Source organism: Leuciscus leuciscus (assembly GCF_965113295.1).
Source record: "Leuciscus leuciscus genome assembly, chromosome: 11".
NCBI classification, from domain to species: Eukaryota; Metazoa; Chordata; class Actinopteri; order Cypriniformes; family Leuciscidae; genus Leuciscus; species Leuciscus leuciscus.
The window spans coordinates 16,396,213-16,415,190 of record NC_138735.1 but is presented as its reverse complement, the minus strand read 5'-3'; the positions used below and the strand labels follow the sequence as shown (position 1 = coordinate 16,415,190).

Here is an 18,978-nt window from a genome sequence, read left to right as displayed (position 1 = left end):
GGCAGTTAATCAATTACTGGCTTTCATGCAGCTAATGAAATATGTGAGACTCGGCTTGTCCATGTCTCAAGCAAAACCCTAATGAAACTGAATTACCGTGAGACTGCATGTTGCCCGAGTTGGCCTTTTATTCCATGTGTCTAAAGGATAAGCTCCAGAGGGAACATGGAGTCTTGAGCACAGCTGAGTTTGTAAGGTTTTAAATGAAGATAAAGGCTCAGTCCTAAAACATAGCTGAGCTGCCTACATAAACAGCATTTTAGACATACAGTAGTAGCAGAAGTAGTTACATAAAAAATAAAAAAAAACAGACAACTAACTAACAATGTTTGTTCATAACTTTGAGAGAACCTTGACAGAACATTGGCTAAAGTTCCCTGTTAGCTGGGTTGTGTGCCCTTTATAGATAAAACAATCCCACAATGCACTCTAAGTGGGGATGTTGCTTGTTCCTGTACATTTTCACATGTACAATCTATCTGAATGTGATCTAGGAGACTTAAAACACTTGCATTTTAGGTTAGCCTATCCGACAAGCTAACCGACTGTAAATATTTACAAATTTGGAAGGAGCTAATAGAAACATGCATGTTTACTCGTGTTCAAAAGTGATTAGGAAATAGGCCCATTTTTTAAGGGTCACAGATTTCATCCAGTGTTTATGAGCGCTGCAAATTCATTTACTTATTGGTGTATTGATTTTGTAACTTTGCTAGATTCATGTTAATGTGAGAGTTAGCTGTGTGCATTATCTCTCTACAGGGACGTTAATTGCGAGAGTGCCTGCTAACAAAGTTGCCGCCTATGAAAAGTGTCTCAAATCAGGTGCTAATGTTCCATTTAGGTAAGTTTAATGTATATGTAGACAGCTGCCTATATAGGAAGTAGACACCAAGTGGGCTCATAGGGTTTTTACACAGAGCCACTATAACTATAGGGGGGTTCTAGAGTGCAAGAAAAGCCTTGTGGTTGTTTCTGGCCAACATGTAAAGTCATTGTCAAAGAGAGAAAAAGTTACTTGCTTGTAGTTGTGTGCTCGTTTTTGAGGTAGACCATGGTTAATAACTTTTTTTTATTATCATTTATCTTTAGTTTTATAAAATAGTTTCTTTATTTTCATTAAACAATGCTTTATATTAACTTTCATTATATTTTTCAGAACAGTTGTTACAAGAGGGGGTGTCCAAAGAGGGTGGTGCCTTGCAGGACCTTAATACATCCTTTATTTTGATACTCGATTATTTGGATACTCAATTAATATGTCGATAATTTTATTTTTTTTATTAATCAAAAAAAAAAAAAAAAACGTAATTTAAAAGTTAATAAATTTACTATTACTTTTTGTTTTAATTATAAATTAATTATAATAAATAAATAAATTAATTTTAATAATTATTTACAAGATTGTTATTCCATATCCTGCCCAATGTTTTCCTCCAAATAATGTGCAATTTGAAGGCAAATGATGAAAACAAATGTTGGCTGCGTCCGAAAATGTAGTCAGCTGACTTGTTACCTCGCTGCCTCATCAGGTGAAGGTACCTGACAAAACTGATTTCGGACCGACTTCTGAGGCAGCGTAACGGTTTAATGATGTACAGCAAAATAAAGCGAGTTTTGGGAATAACTAAGCAAACATTTAATTACTACAATAGTCATTTCTGACTAGAAATGACATTGGAAGTGGAAAATGTTGGTTCAAATCTTACATTTACACACAAACTGACCAGCAACCGCAACTTTCAGACGCCATCTTTCTTTTTCAAGCTTAACTGTCACCGAATGGGACGTATAGGATTGTGGGATATCAAAGGTAACGAAGGATACATCTATGCTGGATTCAAAAATCGATCAGATAAAGGTATCTCAGGAGACCTCAAGCTAACATTGGATTCGGAAGTGCATTGATGCCGTCCTACCTTGGAATGCGTCCTCGGAAGGCAGCTTTTGGACGCAGCCCACATGAACGGATCTATGTGCAAAAAAAGAGGTTAAAATGTAGTAGATTATGGACCAGATTTACTAACAGCTTGTGCCAGCGCAAACCCTCTTTTTGGCGTTAAACAACAACTGTCAGGATTTACTTTACTAAAAAATTTGCGCTGAAAAGGCATGGACACAGTTATTTTTGCGGCTGACCTTATTACATATGCATTTGTAGGAGTTTACCTTTCAGACACAAAATTTATGGGAGGAGAGCATTTAAATCAATCATGCAAGGTGATTTACTTAGGTTTGTGCTAGTCAATTTACTTGTATTTGCGCTATTATTTAACACCATTATTTAAAATAAAAAAATATAATTACTTCTATTTCATGTTTTATACATTAATTTTAAACTTACATTTACATGTCTAACAGGAAATATTTTGTGCAGTGTAAACAGTAAACAGCACATGCATTCATAAAGCACATGACAGCAAGCCGTGTTAAACAATAGGCTTTAGTTTGAAGCCCTTAATATGACATAAAATTACATGACTTGGGGATGTTTTTTATGTGTGAAGTCGCAATAAATTGATAATCCAATTCGCTGTCAAGTTTTTCCATTATCAATCGATTTTTTTTTAACAATTAGGTGTTGCAGCCCTACTTTCTTGTGTTTGATATTTTACCCTTCACTCTCATTTTTTATTTAAATCAGTAGGTTGAAGAACAATGACTGAAAGTCAAACATAAGAGCTTGTCGTTTTTCTTTCCTAACGTTATTTGTTTAGTCCAGCGAAGCCATCGGTGTGGATCTGTCAGCATTTGTATGTTCCATTGAAAGCATCTGAGCACTTTAGACTGAAATATTGATGGGAACGACATTCACTACAAAGCAACAGAGCGCTGCAAGACACAAATTGAAGTTTATGAACAAAAAATGGAAAAAAGAGAATATGGAACTAAAAGCGGAGGAGTACTTTCAAAGAGAAATGTTCAGAGCACAATGACACTGGTTGGTTATAAATGACTCCAGTGGTCAGTCTGTTGGGTTGCTTTCAAGACATGTTAAATCCCTGTAAGCCCATGTTTAACCCCCTGAGGGATTCCTGTAATAAGGTAATTGGTCACAATAGACGTAGATTGCTATCTTTTCTCTCTACTGGGAAAAAAAATTGCCAGCCACTGTTGTATGGATGTGATCCAAGATTTGTCAGAGGTTTATCTCGACTGTAATCAATGGTATTATGGGAAGTTTAAAGCCTCCCAGACCGTGCCGGGTAAGTTTAAGCACCTTTGGATTTGAAGGTCGTGGTTTTGATCTCTGTGCCTGATTGACTCAGATCTAAGCCTGCCATGAGGAGGCCACGACGACCGAAAACCTTCTGCTGACTGAGCAAAAATGCTCTTCCTCTCAAAGATCATTTTAAAGCAAAATTATGTTTCATCTGTCTCAGTTATTGGTCGATTTTAGAGGGTTTTTTAATCTTAAAGATAACTGATATTAAAGGGGTTTTTTTAGACTTTGAAAAACTCTGTATTGGTTGATATTGCATATTTAATTGTGAATGCTCTACTTTACATGTATATTACCTTTGCCTAGTGTTATTTTAGTTTTATTTATAGGTGACACTTTAGTTTAGGGTCCACTTCTCACTATTAACTAGTTGCTTATTAGCATGCATATTACTAGATTATTGGCTGTTTATTAGTACTTAAAAAGCACATATTAATGCCTTATTCTGCATGACCATATTCTACATCCTTAATCCTACCCAATACCTAAACCTAAACTACCTTACTATCAATAAGCAGTAATTGGGAGTTTATTGAGGCAAAGGTTGTAGTTAATAGTTAGTTAATAGTGAGAATTAGATCCTAATCTAAATCGTGAACCATTTATATAATAGTATGGTATTTATTCATATTTTTTATTCGCTTTTATTTCTATGTTTTTAATGTTTTCATTTAAATTTTTGATTAATTTTAATTGTAATTATATAATTTCTTGCATTTTCTTTTTTAAACTTTCATACATTTCTATTTGTTTTTAGTTTAGATTTTAGTCATTTTAGTACTTCATCTTAAATTTATTTCAATTAGTTGCCAAGGCAACATTTCTCCGATTTTCAACTAATGTAAAGCTTTTTTTTTATTAACAAAAATTATTTTAATAGTTTAGTCTACAATGTGCTGTCTTCTAACGCTCAATAAAAATGAATCTAAAAAACGAATAATTTGATAACACTGTTGAATCTCAAAATGAATATCCATTTTTATACTATACATTATAATGTTGTGATGTTTAAATTCACTTACATTTATTTAGTGTTAAATTTATTTAGTGTTAGATTATTTTAGACAAAATAGGATGGATGGATGGATGGATGGATGGATGGATGGATGGATGGATGGATGGATGGATGGATGGATGGATGGATGGATGGATGGATGGATAAGAATATGAATGTTTACCTTGAAATGCAATGTAAGCTGCTTTGGTCGCTTTGGATCGCTTTGGATAAAAGCATCTGCCAAATGCATAAATGTACAATGTAAAATAATACCGCCTTATTGGTATCAGCCAATATGCATTGATGCATTCTAAGTTGCTTTAACTTTGGCACCAAAAATAGTCTTGGCTCTGTTTTTAGTTGTCCAAATCTGGCTCCTAAAGCAAAACCACTTGAGTAACTCTGTTCTAATGCTTCAGTGTTATCCAGCCTTTATTTACGTCAGAGGGGCATGACACACTCACAATATCATTTTCAAATATTGATGTATCTATCATCTACATATTACCTGTCTTTCCGTGTCAGTTCTAAAGATTAATTTCCGTCACCTTTGCCTCTCATTTAGAGCTTCTCCATTTTTAAATCTGCCTGCTTGAGGATATTCTTGCCATGCGTCTCTCTGCCATGTCTCCTGTCCTCTTTCCACCCACACACACACATCTCCTACAGTATATCCCACAAAGCACTGCAGCGCTGCCCTCTGAAGTAATGTGGTGACAAGCCCAAGCCTCTCCAAGGAGCACTGACACGCTGCTGAATATCGCATGGTGTCATGTTGTCAAACTTTCACAAAGAAATATGCGAGATGAAACGATTGTGGGTGATGCCTGTATGCTGTGTTAGCTGTTTCAGGTGAACCGGCTGTCCCATCATCTCAGTGAATCTGCTGCCTGCCTTGGCCTTCAACAACTTCTAGGGAAAAGAGTAATCCACACACTCGTGTTTTCAGCAAAAAGAGTTTTCGTTTTGTGAAATGGTGCGTGTGTTTGGTGGTTGGGTACCTTAGATGTCTTTCTTCACCTCACTGAACTCTGAGTGACAGACTTCCTTCTCACGAGTGCAAGTCACTTGACTTCCATCTGACACCACCCTTTAAGACGTCTTAAGCAAATGAGGCAATGAGTGGTGTGCCTGCGGTAATCCTTCTATTTTAAGTTCAGTTTCTACTGCAATAAGTCAGAATTAGACGGCTGTAGTAGATGCATTAGATCATTTCTGTTTATCATTTATTACGGAAGAACGCATATAATTAAATTGAAGATCGCATAGATGGAGTGTAGAGCTGACTGGAAGAAATGTTTATACTGTATGTAGAATAAAGTACTCGAAAAGCAGTCATTTATATCCATACATGGATATAATAATATGGAATGGAAGAGAAAATGCCGTCATAGTGAGTTTAATCCATACATTGATAGTTTGTGTTGTTAATTATATGATACAGTGAGCAGTTTAGCACTGCTGCAGCTCATATTACAGTTTCCCCTGCATTGTTGGTTATTGGGGACAAGAAAATGTATTATTTGTCAAATTTGAATGACATTTTAGTATTATTTGACAGTATGGGTGAGTTTAATTCATGATTGTTAATCTGGTTAATGATTTAATGCACTGAGCACGGCTGTAGTTTACATCACAACACTCACTTTTAATTCTTTGTAATTCCTAGTCAAATTAGAATGATATTGTAGTTTTATATATCATTTGTGATTGCATTTTCTAAAGACATGGCCACACTAAAGATCAATGACGCACCCAAAAGCATCCTCATAGTACAGAGACTTGCGACAAAGTCGCTGACGGTGTGAACAGGGCTTAATATGGACAAAGACATCCAGCTATTGCTCTAGTTTAGAGACATTTTGACAGGTAGTTGTGGCCAAATGGTCAGAGAGTCAGACTTGTAACCCAAAGGTTGCGGGTTCGATTCTCAATACTGGCAGGAAATCCCCTTAGTATTGTACCAAAGACAGAATTTTAGTATCGATCCAGTCCTATACTAGAATCTTCCCGTTTTTCTAGATTACTTCCAGTAAGCTCTGTGTTAAATTGATAAAGGAGCCAAAGTGACTGCGAGCCATAATGTAAACCCTCTCCTAGTCTTCAACACAATGAGCAATGTGTGTGTCATCTTTTAAGACGTTTATCACTGCATATCTCAAAATGCTCCATTCTCAGCGGAAATGAACACCAGGCAGCTACAGCAGGGCTTTTCCTGCCGAGTCTCACTCCACTAGCCGGCGCAGATGATGTCTAATGTGTTCTTCATGGTGCAGCACCATGCGGAAAGAGTCCATTAGCTGGGCACCGCACTGGAATGTCCTTGCTATGTCAGCTTGACAGTGAGGGCAGGGTGCTTCTAACGCAAACCAGGTGAAAGGCGTTACTCATGATCCCTGTGCCACCACAAAAGGAATGAGGCCCGTACGGTAAATCTGCTCAATGGAATTAGACTACAGAAGTAATTGGCGCCAAACAGAGCCACGTTTAATAGCAGTTGCCTTTTCGAGCACGGTCTGGACTAGCCGGCCCCTTACACGCACAAATGTAATTAAAGGGCTGATCTGAGATCAGTATGAAAGGTAAGCTGAGCCACTCCAGGCATCCTGATGCATGTGCGTCAGCTGAATCATCACCTGCTCTTCGCTGTTCACAAAGGGCTTACAAGCAGAAAATAGCAGATAGGTCATCAGACAGGAAGGATTTTAATAGCAATGTGTTGCTTAATCAGATATGATCGGCTCTCCTCTGTCACTAGAGACTATTGTTACACTCTGTAGTAGTCAGAGAAAATATTGCAGGACAACAAAGGCTAACAACAAGAGTTATAATTAATACAATAACAAAACAAACTGGACTATTGAGAAGAACAGAAATGAATGTCAGTTGATTTTGAAAGTGCTTGTTCACTGTCAGAATTGTTCCCATTTTTTACAAAAAAAAAAAAAAGAAAAAAGTCCTTGTTTAAGAGGTGTAAGCCATGAACCAAATCAACCAGCTATGAGATTTAAAGCCAAAGATACAATTGCAAAGTACACCTTTTTCCAAAAGGTATATCTTGAAAAAGGGGGAAAACTTGAAAAACTGAATATATCTTCAGTACAATGTGGTACTTGTTCAAAATAATCACTTTAATAAAGTTTGTACTATTTTTGTTTTATTTTGATAAAAAAAAATTCATTTTTGTTCAACAAATAAACTGCCAATTAAATATCTTCATTTAAAAAACTTCTAAATATAAATTATTTAAAAAAGTAAAGATTCTGAACGCCTTAAATGAGATCCCATAATAATTTGATAAAGCTTTACAGTAGTAACAACTAAATATATTTTATTATATATGATTAATATCATAATTTTAAATGTGATGGTTTCATTATAAATATGGTGATTATCTCTAAGGTGACACCCAATTTAATATGATATTTACCATCTGAACTAACCATGTCATGTCAACAAATGGGAAAGTCAACCAATTATTTATTATCATGTTAATTATTGTGCATTTAGCTGTGACAGCATTTTATCCCAAATACCATACTTTTACATATTCTTCCATTATTATAAAACTGTTGCTTTATTTACCTTGAACAAATCTGAAAATCATTAACAAGATAATAATTTGCTACATAAATCTACAACATTTAAACAAAACAATAAATATTAGATCAAATTAGCGACGAATCAACTTTGCGTTGCTGTCCGCGATCGCGTCAAGGATCAGCCAAATTTCCACGTGCATCATCAAAATCGGTTATTGGGAAAAGTGCTTTAATTTTTGTAATCAAATGTGCCTTTTTACCCTGGTGCGCCTTCAGCCCCATTGTACCCTAAGCAGAAATGTTGGGGAAAATAATGAATTATAAATCATACTAAATGTTTATTATTGTTTTTCAGTATTTAAAAAAAAACTGTAATGAGATCAAATCTAAATCATTATCTAAAAGTGGCATTTCTCTACCCTAGTCAGATTTTTTCCTTCACTGAGCTCCTCACAGTGCATTCTGGGATTGCCTTCTCTGTAAAGCCTATATGTGATACTGCTTTAGGATAATAAATAATGCATAATGCCTTTTGAGATAAGCCTTGGAGCACATCAACAATGCCGTAAAATGTTTCCTCAGTAGGCAGCTCTCTAGGATTTGGGACAGAGTAAATGTTTATGTACAGCTTGTGTACAATACCTAGCTTGTCGTAGAAGTGTTTAAACGGCATCTGTACGGCGCCGGGGGCTCCAAAAAGAACATTTTCTAACATTTGGAAAGCTCATATTTGGTTCAGCTGGGAATTTTCCATTCCGTCCCCACCGGTTGTGCTTGTTCTATTCTGTAAATTATCAGGAGAGCGTTTAAGATTTTTCAAAACAAAACCGTTGCTGGTGATGTAATGATTTACTTCTTCTGCAGAACACAGTGCGGCCGTCCTCCTCGTCGAGAGCTGGACATTATTTTTAGACATTCTGTAAAGTAAAAAAAAAAAAAAAAAGAAGTAACCAAGACAACCGTGAATTCCATCCACAGGCAGAAGTATGCAGTTGGCAGTGTGATCACCTTCAAGTAATTTTCGCAGGGAGTGAAACATCTTTTTTTATTACATCGCATTGTACAATGCAGTAGGGCTGTTGTTGAAATTCATGGGGTGGAACACAAAAGTTTAATGGTGCCTTCCTTCTACAGAGCCCAGTATTTCTAGTAGTCCCTTAGAAAAATGATTGGGTTAAAAGTAATTACATCGATTGTGAATCCAGTAATGAACATGTATTGCTCTCTCTCTCTCTCTCTCTCTCTCTCTCTCTCTCTCTCTCTCTCTCTCTCTCTCTCTCTCTCTCTCTCTGATATTTGACCAAATGAGGTGGAACCTCCCTCTGTGCACTGCATATTTGGCTAATAAGCTTGCGACACTGGACTCTGCATATTTGTTTGTCTCTTGATCATAGATGAGGGATGAAGGAGACATGACTAATGGACAGTGAAAAAGGGCAGAAAAATATGATTCGGGCCATTGGTTCGCTGATTAGAAGACTGTTTTAGAAAGAGTGATTAAGCTCAGAGTACACGGTTAATTAAAACGAACTTGGCAGAACGTTGGTGTCATGGAGAGGACGGGAAGTTCTTGAAGAGTTAAGTACACAGGGCTGTGTACTGAGGTTTATGCCTCTGGCCTTTCATAGAGCTCCCTGATCAATGCCAAATCCCCTTATTAGGTGGGACACCTGGCATCTCTTAACGTAAATTGATTTCCACCTGTTGTTATCGCATTTCAGTGGATTTAACAACCTCTGACCAAAATATCTACTGAGTGTTGCTCACAGTGGTTGTGCTTTCATTCTTGATCCTCTAGGCCATGTTCAGACTACAAGCAAAAATCTTTTTTCGCATATTAAGATTTTATCCAGATGGGTTCCTGAAAGTCTGGACAGCATAAAACACAAAAACGCATGAAATCTGATTTTTTTAAATCTGATTCAAATGGAGGTGGTTTGAAATGCTATTCCAATCAGATTTCTCAGTCTGAACGCTCTGCTCTGGCTGCTCAAATCGGATTTCAAACTGACTACGTTTACATGCAGCCAATAACCCGTTCAAAACCGGGATATTAGCAATAACCCGGTCGCGGACGGCCATGTAAACACCGGCAAAAACCCGGATATGCTCATATCCCGGTTTTTAAAAACCCGGATATTATCCCTGGGGGTACCCCTTTTCTAACTTGAATATTTGGTCATGTAAACGCGTATCTGCATATCCCCATCAATAGGAACATTGATTTGTGTTCTGCGCATGTTCTATTCGCAAGGAATCTTGGTCTTTTGAGTAGAGACGGCGCATACAGAAACCCGCGTGCAGTATACCGGAAGTAAACAAGAAGTAGAGGTAAACATGGCGAGACGCAGCACAGCACCACACTTTTGGAGCGAGGAGGAAAGCGCAAACAAAGGCGATCGCTATCTGCCCCGAACTATTCATTATCCGCGTGCTGCTGCTGTTGTTGTTGTCTTTGGATACAGGAAGAAGAATCGGAAATGACGCACATTGCGTCTTAAGCCCCGTTCACACTGCCAGCGATTTTGTCGCTGCATGTCGCTAGTCTCTGTACTGTGAAGTCGCTTGTGGGCGTTCATAGTGCTGTCGCTCTAATGTGACTGGTAGACTGCACGTCTGGCCATATCTATACAAAATACCATCACAAGTGATATATACAACTATATCATTTTAATTTGACTAGGATTTAGGCTCAAAAGAAACAGTATGCTGTTGGGAGAGTGTTTTTATATTACCACAGCAGTGTTCAGTGGATTAAATCATTTAGCCTACTGGATTAACGATCGATCAATCAACAGATTAACTCATACTGTCATAAATTACTAAAACGTCATTCGAATTTGACAAATAATCAATTTTCTTGTCCCTAATAGTCAACATAATGCAGGGGAAACTGTAAAATGATCTGCAGCAGTGCTAAACTTGCATCATAATTACAACACTCGAACTAAATGTGTGAATTAAACTCACTGAGACTGTCGACAGTTTCTTTTCCATGCATCATTTTATTATATCCATGTATGTGGTTACAGTCAAATCATATAAAACAGTGAAATCGCCCTCGAACTCTTCTGTCTTGCCTGCACTCGAGACGGTGACGTGAGCTGAACTCCTCTGAAAGTCTTCTTTCCTATTGGTTGTCGCTCGCGAAAATCGCTTCTCATTTGCATAAAGTTGAAATTTCTGAACTTTTGTCGCGCGTCTCGTGTCGCTTGACACGCCCACATTCTGTCGCCAACGGTCACTGTCGCTCGTGTCGCTGGAAGTCGCCAGCGCTCCATTGAAATGAATGGGATCATGTCGCTTTGTCGCTGCGTGTCGCTGGCAGTGTGAACGGGGCTTTAACGTTGTCCGTACGTCCAGACGCTAACCGTGCGTCGCCGTTTACATCGGGATATTGCCAATTGATTACAAATTCCATGTATACAGGAGTAACTCTCTCTACTCACGCATGTAAACGGGTTATTCTGAATGTTTCAGAAACCCAAATAGTGACCTTAACCCGACCATAACCCGATATTTGACAGCATGTAAACGTAGTCAGTGTCTCTTAACGCGACACACAACGATAATGTCAAAACTACTGATGGAAATGCCGGAAGTATTCATACGGTGTTCAAATGGTATGTCCAAAGATTTCGGCATTTTTTTGTGTGACGGAAGAGTTCACCCCGCAACTCGACAGGGCGCTTATTTGGAGAGCGAGATGATGCACCATTTTTCCTGCATGTTTTGAAAGCCTCGTCACACACATGGGTACGCCTACGTCTTTACCAAAGCAACCTATGCAGATAGATTGGTTATGTCTGAATACACAAAATCTTATTTCAAATCAGACAGTCTTCCTGAAAAGATCTGATTTGAGAAAAAAATGATTTGCCTGCAATCTGAACATATAGCTTTGAATGCATCTAATGTCTCTTGCATTGAATATTACATACTGAATAGCTGTAAATGTATTTTTAGTCATTTTGAATCAATTATTAAATAAATATATTATTAAAAAATGATTAAACTAAATATACATTATTTGGAGATAATGACAATGATAGAAAAGTGTTTTAAATGTACACATTGAAATAATTTAACACATTGAAATAATTGAACAGTCAAGATCTTAGCATTTATTTTATTTTTTAAATATTTTTATTCACACAATATTGAATTTGTTTATTTAGTGCATTGTTTAAAACACTGTTGTTTTAAATGTAATAATTCTTATTATGAATTTGCATATTTTATTATTGGAAGGTTAGGGTTAGGTCGAAACAATAAAACCTAATACATAAAAGGTATTTAATAGATGAAATATAAAATAATAAATTATTACACTACTGTTCAAGATTTTTTTTATGTTTTTGAAAGAAGTCTTCTATTCTCACCAATTTGATCAAAAATACAGTAATATTGTAAAATATTACAATTTAACAGTTTTCAATTGTAAGATATTTTAAAATGTAAGTTATTCCTTTGATGGCAAAGCTGAATTTTCAGCATCATTACTCCAGCTTCAGTGTCACATGATCCTTCAAAAAGTCATTATAATACACTGATTTGGTGCTTAAAAACATTTATTATTATTATTATTATCAATGTTGAAAACAGTTGTGCTGCTTAATATTTTAGTAAACATTGTTGAAATTGTCTTTGATGAATAGATCGTTTAAAAACATTTATTTTAGAAAACTTTTAAAACATTATAAATGTCTTTACTGTAACCTTTGATCAATAAAAAAAAAAAAAAAACTTATTTCCTGACCACAAACTTTTGAGGTGTAAATTTAGTAAAAATCAAGCATTGGATTTTAGAAGTTCCCAAAGTTGAAGACGCATCACATATCCTATGTAATAATTATTATAATTAATGAGGATCTGACTTTTAGCTCTTTGTTGGTTATGAACACAATCCTACAAGCACTTTCTCACTAAACATTTTCCTGGCACCTGAAGAATATCTGACTGCAAGATTCAGTTGACCTTTTTGATGTGGTTCGACTTGTTCTTGTCCTTGTCCTCATGAACGTATTCATTAAAACATGTCGTCCTGCATATAGATCTGAGTAACCTTACAGCAGGGACTTGTCCTGTTTAACATTTCAATTCACAGATGTGTCATTATACTCATCTATGAGTCAAATGGGTGAGAAATGCCATCCTGCCGGTCTCAAAAACCACATCTTCCACATGACCTTTGCTAATAAGCTCAATGTACACAGTGACGTTTGACAATCTCTACAAAGGCAACATCATAGTTAAATTAAAGTTTATAGTTATAATGAGTTAAAGTTTCTGAAGAGGTGAAATAAAAGGCATTGGTTGTTAAAACCAGCTCCTGCAGTGAGGATTCAGCCCGTCTTGCATTTAAGTTCATTTGCATTTCCCTTATTTTACAAAGTCTTGAGGGAGAATTTTTTGGTGAGCAGTTTTTGTTCCCGTCCTTGGCCCATCGCAGTTGATCCCCAGTCTGCGCTTGAACTGGATAGTGCAGAGAGCAATTGCTTAATGGCTGTTGATTCTTTATCAAAGATGTCATTTGCTGAGGGCCTATCACAGTGAATTTTGAGTTCTGTCTATCCTAGCGGCTTATTAAAATGAGAAAATTGTCGAAGTTAAGCAGAAAAGTGATTTACGTCAGTTTGACGGCTCAGCACACTTTCTGCTGACGGAAATCTGCCAAATACCAAATGTGCTTGAACGACCTTGTTTGAGGCAAGAATGTTATAGTTTTTTTAGCAGGAAAAAAAAAAGATCTCTTTAATGCAGAATGTATTATTTGTTGACCTATCTATGCCTGTATTTTTACAAAGAAAAAGACTGATCATCTCTGCTGAAAAAAATTTCTTACCGTGAATTACCATGCTTTACCATTTCCTGCAAATGTTTAGTCAACAGTGCCACATCACCACTACAGTACTGCATCTACAGTGTAAAAAAATATATGATCAATGAGTTATGACAACAAGTTATGTTTTGACATTGCTTTAAATCATCAAAAGAAGTTATACAAGATTCAACTCATTTTTTTAAGGCAAGACACCCCGGGTGAATTGGGTAAAAAAAAAAAAAAACTAATAGATATCACCATACTTCACCAGTTGAATGATTAAATTAGTAATTGCAAAAAAAATGTGTATTACAAGTTTTCTAAAATGTAATGTTTAAAAATTAAAATGAGGCTTTATCTAATTAAATATGCACTAATCTGCATAGAATTTAGGTATATTAGAGTCAGGTTTTTACAGAGGGGATTTTGGAAATCACTATTTATCACTCCACAAATCAGAAAAAACTGTCAACAGCCAAAAATAAATACAGTTTAGGAATAAAATTATATATGAACAAAACAAACCTTTCTGTAAAAACCTTCAGAATATATATAAGAATAAAACTGCAAAGTTTGGTGTATGTTAAGTGCTACTGAAGTGGAGATTTCTGGCTCAATGTACAGTAGGAGGAAAAACTCATTTTGAGAAAATGGCATTTTAAGACATATACTGTAATAGAAATCTAGACGCAAATAGATAAAGTGATCTAAAAGATACAGTTAAAAGTCTATTTTGGATGTTTTCTTTCCACTAGTCTGAAAAAAACACTTCATGAAAAGTCAATAAGCCCAAAATCTCAAAATTGACAGATGCATAAAAAAACACTGTTTTTGCCTGTAGTGTCTCGCCTTAAGTCAGTTTAATGTAATTTAAGTTAAAATGACTTAAACATCCAAGTTGATTGTACGTAAAAATTTAAGGCAGCAACTTTTTTTATCAAAACTAACCTAATTGGACTAAATAACGAATTGGACTAATGCAGTCCAATTCACAAACTAATAACCATGTCACACCATGTCTACACCGGAAGCTGCTTGACCAAGGGAGGCTTCCTGGTTAAGCAAGTTATGAAGCTGGATGGGAAAACCAGCACACCAACATCCAAAATACAAATATGCTGTTGACCAGCAGTGCTGGTATTTTCAGCAGGGATATGTCCACTGAAAACTGTTGCAGGATTCTGTGCCAAGACATCTCTGGCAGAAAATGTTTGCTTACACTAATTGAATACAATTTAGTAGTTAGTGTATTCAAACCACACCACTATTGTTTAATTGCACTTTATTTTATTGACCTTCTTAATGTGTGTGTAAGTTCCAGGACCACCGCTTTACATAAATACAGCTGACTTTGTAAAGCCCATCACAGATCTCACAAATATTCTAGATATTTCCATCTGTCCCATGCAGACCTCCTCCTGGGTGTTCTGGAACTGTGTTTATGCCGTCGGTCAGCTTTAGCGCGCTGTGTTTTGGAGATGTGAGCAGACTGCATGATACTTCAAACACCACTCTAGTGTTTCACTCGCTCTATCTATATTCTCTCTCTTTTTTCTTTTTTCTCTGCCTTTTTTTAAACCCATCTCCCCTCCCTCCTTTGACCTAACCTTGACTCATCCCTCTCCGCCCAGCTCCTGTGGTACTTTTATCTTTCACTTCCCAATTCCGTGGCATTTCCAACCAAAGTCTTTGTATTGCACTGAATGTCAAGGTAATATGAATACAGCGGGACATAGTGTACCCACATTGTGATGTCATCACTGCAGTCCACACCTTCTCCGAGACTCAGGCCGTACGCAAGGTTTTACTTTAAAGTCAGCCTTCCCGACATCAGATCGTGCCGCCGGCGTCAATAATGAACAAACATGGAGTTCAGCTGATAAAGCGGTGCACCATGGGATGCGCAGAATACAAACGATCACCAAGGACATGCAGAATCAAACTTCAGATCTTGTCGCCCGACTTGGCTGTGCCCTGCGGATGTATATCGCAGAATGATTTAACACAGGTCCTGGTTATTGCGGCCCAGGTCGTAAAGGGCAATTGACTACGTCCCAAAATAAAACCACCCGCACACCTTTTTTCCCTCGTCATACAGGACTATTCTTTATAAAGCACTAAATGCTGGCGGAGAGTCTCAGATAGATGGATTACAACAGCCTTTACGAGATAAAGGTTTTTTACGATAATGACATTATGCTGTATATTCACGCAAAGGTGAGTTGTAAGTTTCGAGAATAATTGTCCGGCACGATTCCTCGTAATCAATAACCTAAGGCGATTAGGTACGCTGGAGTAAAATCAATGTGGCATGAAATGCAGGGAAGGGTGTGCCGATGGACGTCCGTCAGCTGAGTCACATGCTATTTAATAAGGTAGTCCATTAAGAACGTCCGGGATGATGAGCTAAGGAGGAGATTAGAAGCGCAGGTCCACTTTTTTCGTGCCTAATATTACTTTGACATCATAGTCACGGGGCGGGAGAGTAACTCACACTGACGTGTCTTCTTTTTGCAGTAACCATCATTTTCCAGGTCCATTTGTCAAGCGAGGCACGGAGGACAGCTTGTGATTAATGGACGCTTTATATGAGCGAACACGTGTTCGGTTCCTTTCTCCCTCTCCCTCACCGCGCTCTCGCTCCTCGTGCTGGCATTTGACAGAGACACCTGTGTCCGCTGTGAGTTATGTATTTTTACCTCTTTCCCAATGACACCTAATACCCAGAGCTTCTTTTGATTTATGCCGTTGATTGTGGCGCTTCTGTCGCATTGGCTGACAGATGCTTGAATTCTGACTGAGGGATTACGAGACTTGATGCGCCCATGATACAGTGTTAATTGATTTTCCTCGAAAAGAAAAAAAAACTGAGATAAAAAAGGAAAAGCTTGGCTTCTGATGAGATGAGATGCCACATGCCTTCCTATCTTTTCCAAAACAAGACCGGAGAGGCTGCGAGCCACCCAGGAGACCATGTCTCTCTGTTTCATCGCTTACTGTACTGTATGTTCCCGCTTGACTCTCTCAGGCTTTTAAGCACTTGTTCACCACACCCTTTGACATATGTGTGGTGTAACCGCAGAACAGATTATGGCAGCAATTATGAGAAACCGAAAAAGGCCAGTGGAGTTTGTAACCCGTATTAATGTGCAGTTCTGTGATACTTCTGGAAGTGCAACTGAGTTTATAATGCTGATGAAGAGACTAACATGATAGGGTAAGGCTGGCAAAACGAGGAAAACCAGAAGTGTGTTATTTGAATAATATTCCTATTTTGTAAATATTACAGCAAAAAATGTATTAATGTGTTAATAATTCCAGTATTTTTATTTATGTATAGTCTATAAATCAATAGTCTATATAGTCTGTATAGTCTATAAATCAGTAAAAAATAAATTTCCCTGTAGTTCAATTCATTCTAGTGGATCAGTTTGTCCAAATGGTCACTTCTCATAAAATTGGTTTGGAAAATTGAATGAATTTATTCAAGTGAATTGGTTCATACTGTTCTGTCTCTCATGTGTACCTTTGAAAAGTTAATTTCATTGAAGTGGATCAGTTAGTCCTAAACGGTCCTCTCTCATTTGGAAAATTGTATTCATTTCAGTCAATCTGTTCATACACTTTTGCTCTCTCTCATATCTTTGGAAGATAAACATTCCTCTCTATCTCTCATATTTAATGTTTGAAAGTTGTATTCACTCAAGTGAATCTGTTCATCCTAAAGGATCCTCTCCCTCTCTTTCAATGGCAAATTTAGAAAGTTTGATTCAATGTAGTCAGCTGTTTCTCCTAAACAATCCTAATTCACATTCATACTGTTTTGATTCATTCTTATGAATTAAATTGTTCTTAATGTCCTCTCTCTAAAATGTAGTGTTGGAAAGTTCAATTCATTCTAGTGAATCAGTTCATCCTAATAAATCCTCTTTCTTCTACTCTCATATGCAGCATTAAAAAGTTTGATTAATTATAGTGATTCAGTTTGTTGTAAACAATTCTCAGTCTTACGTAGTGTTGAAAAGTTTGATTTAGTTTGATTGTTCTAAATGTTCATCGCTTTCAAAAGTAGCATTGAAAAGTTCAGTTCATTCTAGTGAATCGGTTAATCCTGAAAGGTACTGGCATATGTAGAACTGGAAAGTTGGAATCATTACAGTAAATCATAAACTTTCGTTCATTCTATTGAATAGGATTGTCCTAATAGATACTCTTTCTCCCGCTTGTAGCGTAAGAAAGCTTGATATATTGTAATTAAATGATTCACCCTAATCATGTCTAATTCTCAGTATAACTCTCAAATGTTGGACATTTTGATTCATTCTGGTTAATAAATGGTCCTCTCTCTCAAATGTAGCATTGTAAAGTTTTCTTCAGTCCAGTGAATCTGTTTGTCCTACAGAAAACAGTAGGCTCATATATATTTGAAAGTTGGATTCATTCCAGTCAGTCAGGTGGTGTTGGAAAGTTTTGTTCATTTTAGTGAATCATTTCTCCCTAAAGCATCCTCTGTCTATTTCTCTTATATGTAGCATTAGAAAGTTTAATTCATTGTAGTGAATCAGGACATCCAAAAATGTTGTTCTAAGGACATTTTCTGTCAACATTATGAGAACATTCATCAAGTACAAATAACATCATACAGATCTTTCGAAAATGTTGTTCTCGGAATGTTTTCTCTCAGAATGTTATTTAAAGAATGTTTTATCTTAACATTTACATAATCTTTACAAAACAAATAGTTGTGGGAATGTTCCCTGTTAGCTGGGACTGATTCATTTTAAATGATTCATTCCTGCCCTCAAATGTCCCATTCCAGTCAATCAGATTCAGTTCTGATTCTCATATGTAGCATTGGAAATTTTGGTTAATTCTATTTGAATCGGTTTGTCCCTGCACTGATTTTATGGAATATTTAGCAAAATGCTTCTGTTCATCCAACCCGATCTCACGGCAATTCGTACTAATTTTACAAGGTGGTTAATTTGTACGAATTCATACAACCTCACTCGTACGAATTTGTACGATTTTTGCTAAATCGTACATATTTTACGAGTTGCCCAATTCGTATGAATTCATACAAATGACCTACTCCTGACCCCGACCCTAAACCTAACCGTCACTGGGATTTAAATAAATGAGTGAGGTCATACAAACTCTTACTAATCAGCCACATTTTACTCACTCGTACGAATTGGTTCATCTCTATGTTTTTGTGCTGTTTAACACTAGAGCACATGCTCCATTTTATATATATACAGTATATATATATATATATGCTTCCCCAATTCCTGGAACAGCATGGGAAATTCATGCTGGTCTTTTCAGCAAACAAACACAAATCTCTGACAGTCTTCTGTTAGTGGAGTGTGGTTGTTGTTTGTACAGGGTA

General features: G+C 36.8%; 1 protein-coding gene across 1 annotated transcript in view; it reads left to right on the top strand.

Moving 5' to 3' along the window:
- Positions 1-18,978, top strand: part of kcnb2b (potassium voltage-gated channel subfamily B member 2b) — a 104,707-nt gene that overhangs the window by 18,817 nt on the left and 66,912 nt on the right. The window lies entirely within an intron of this gene.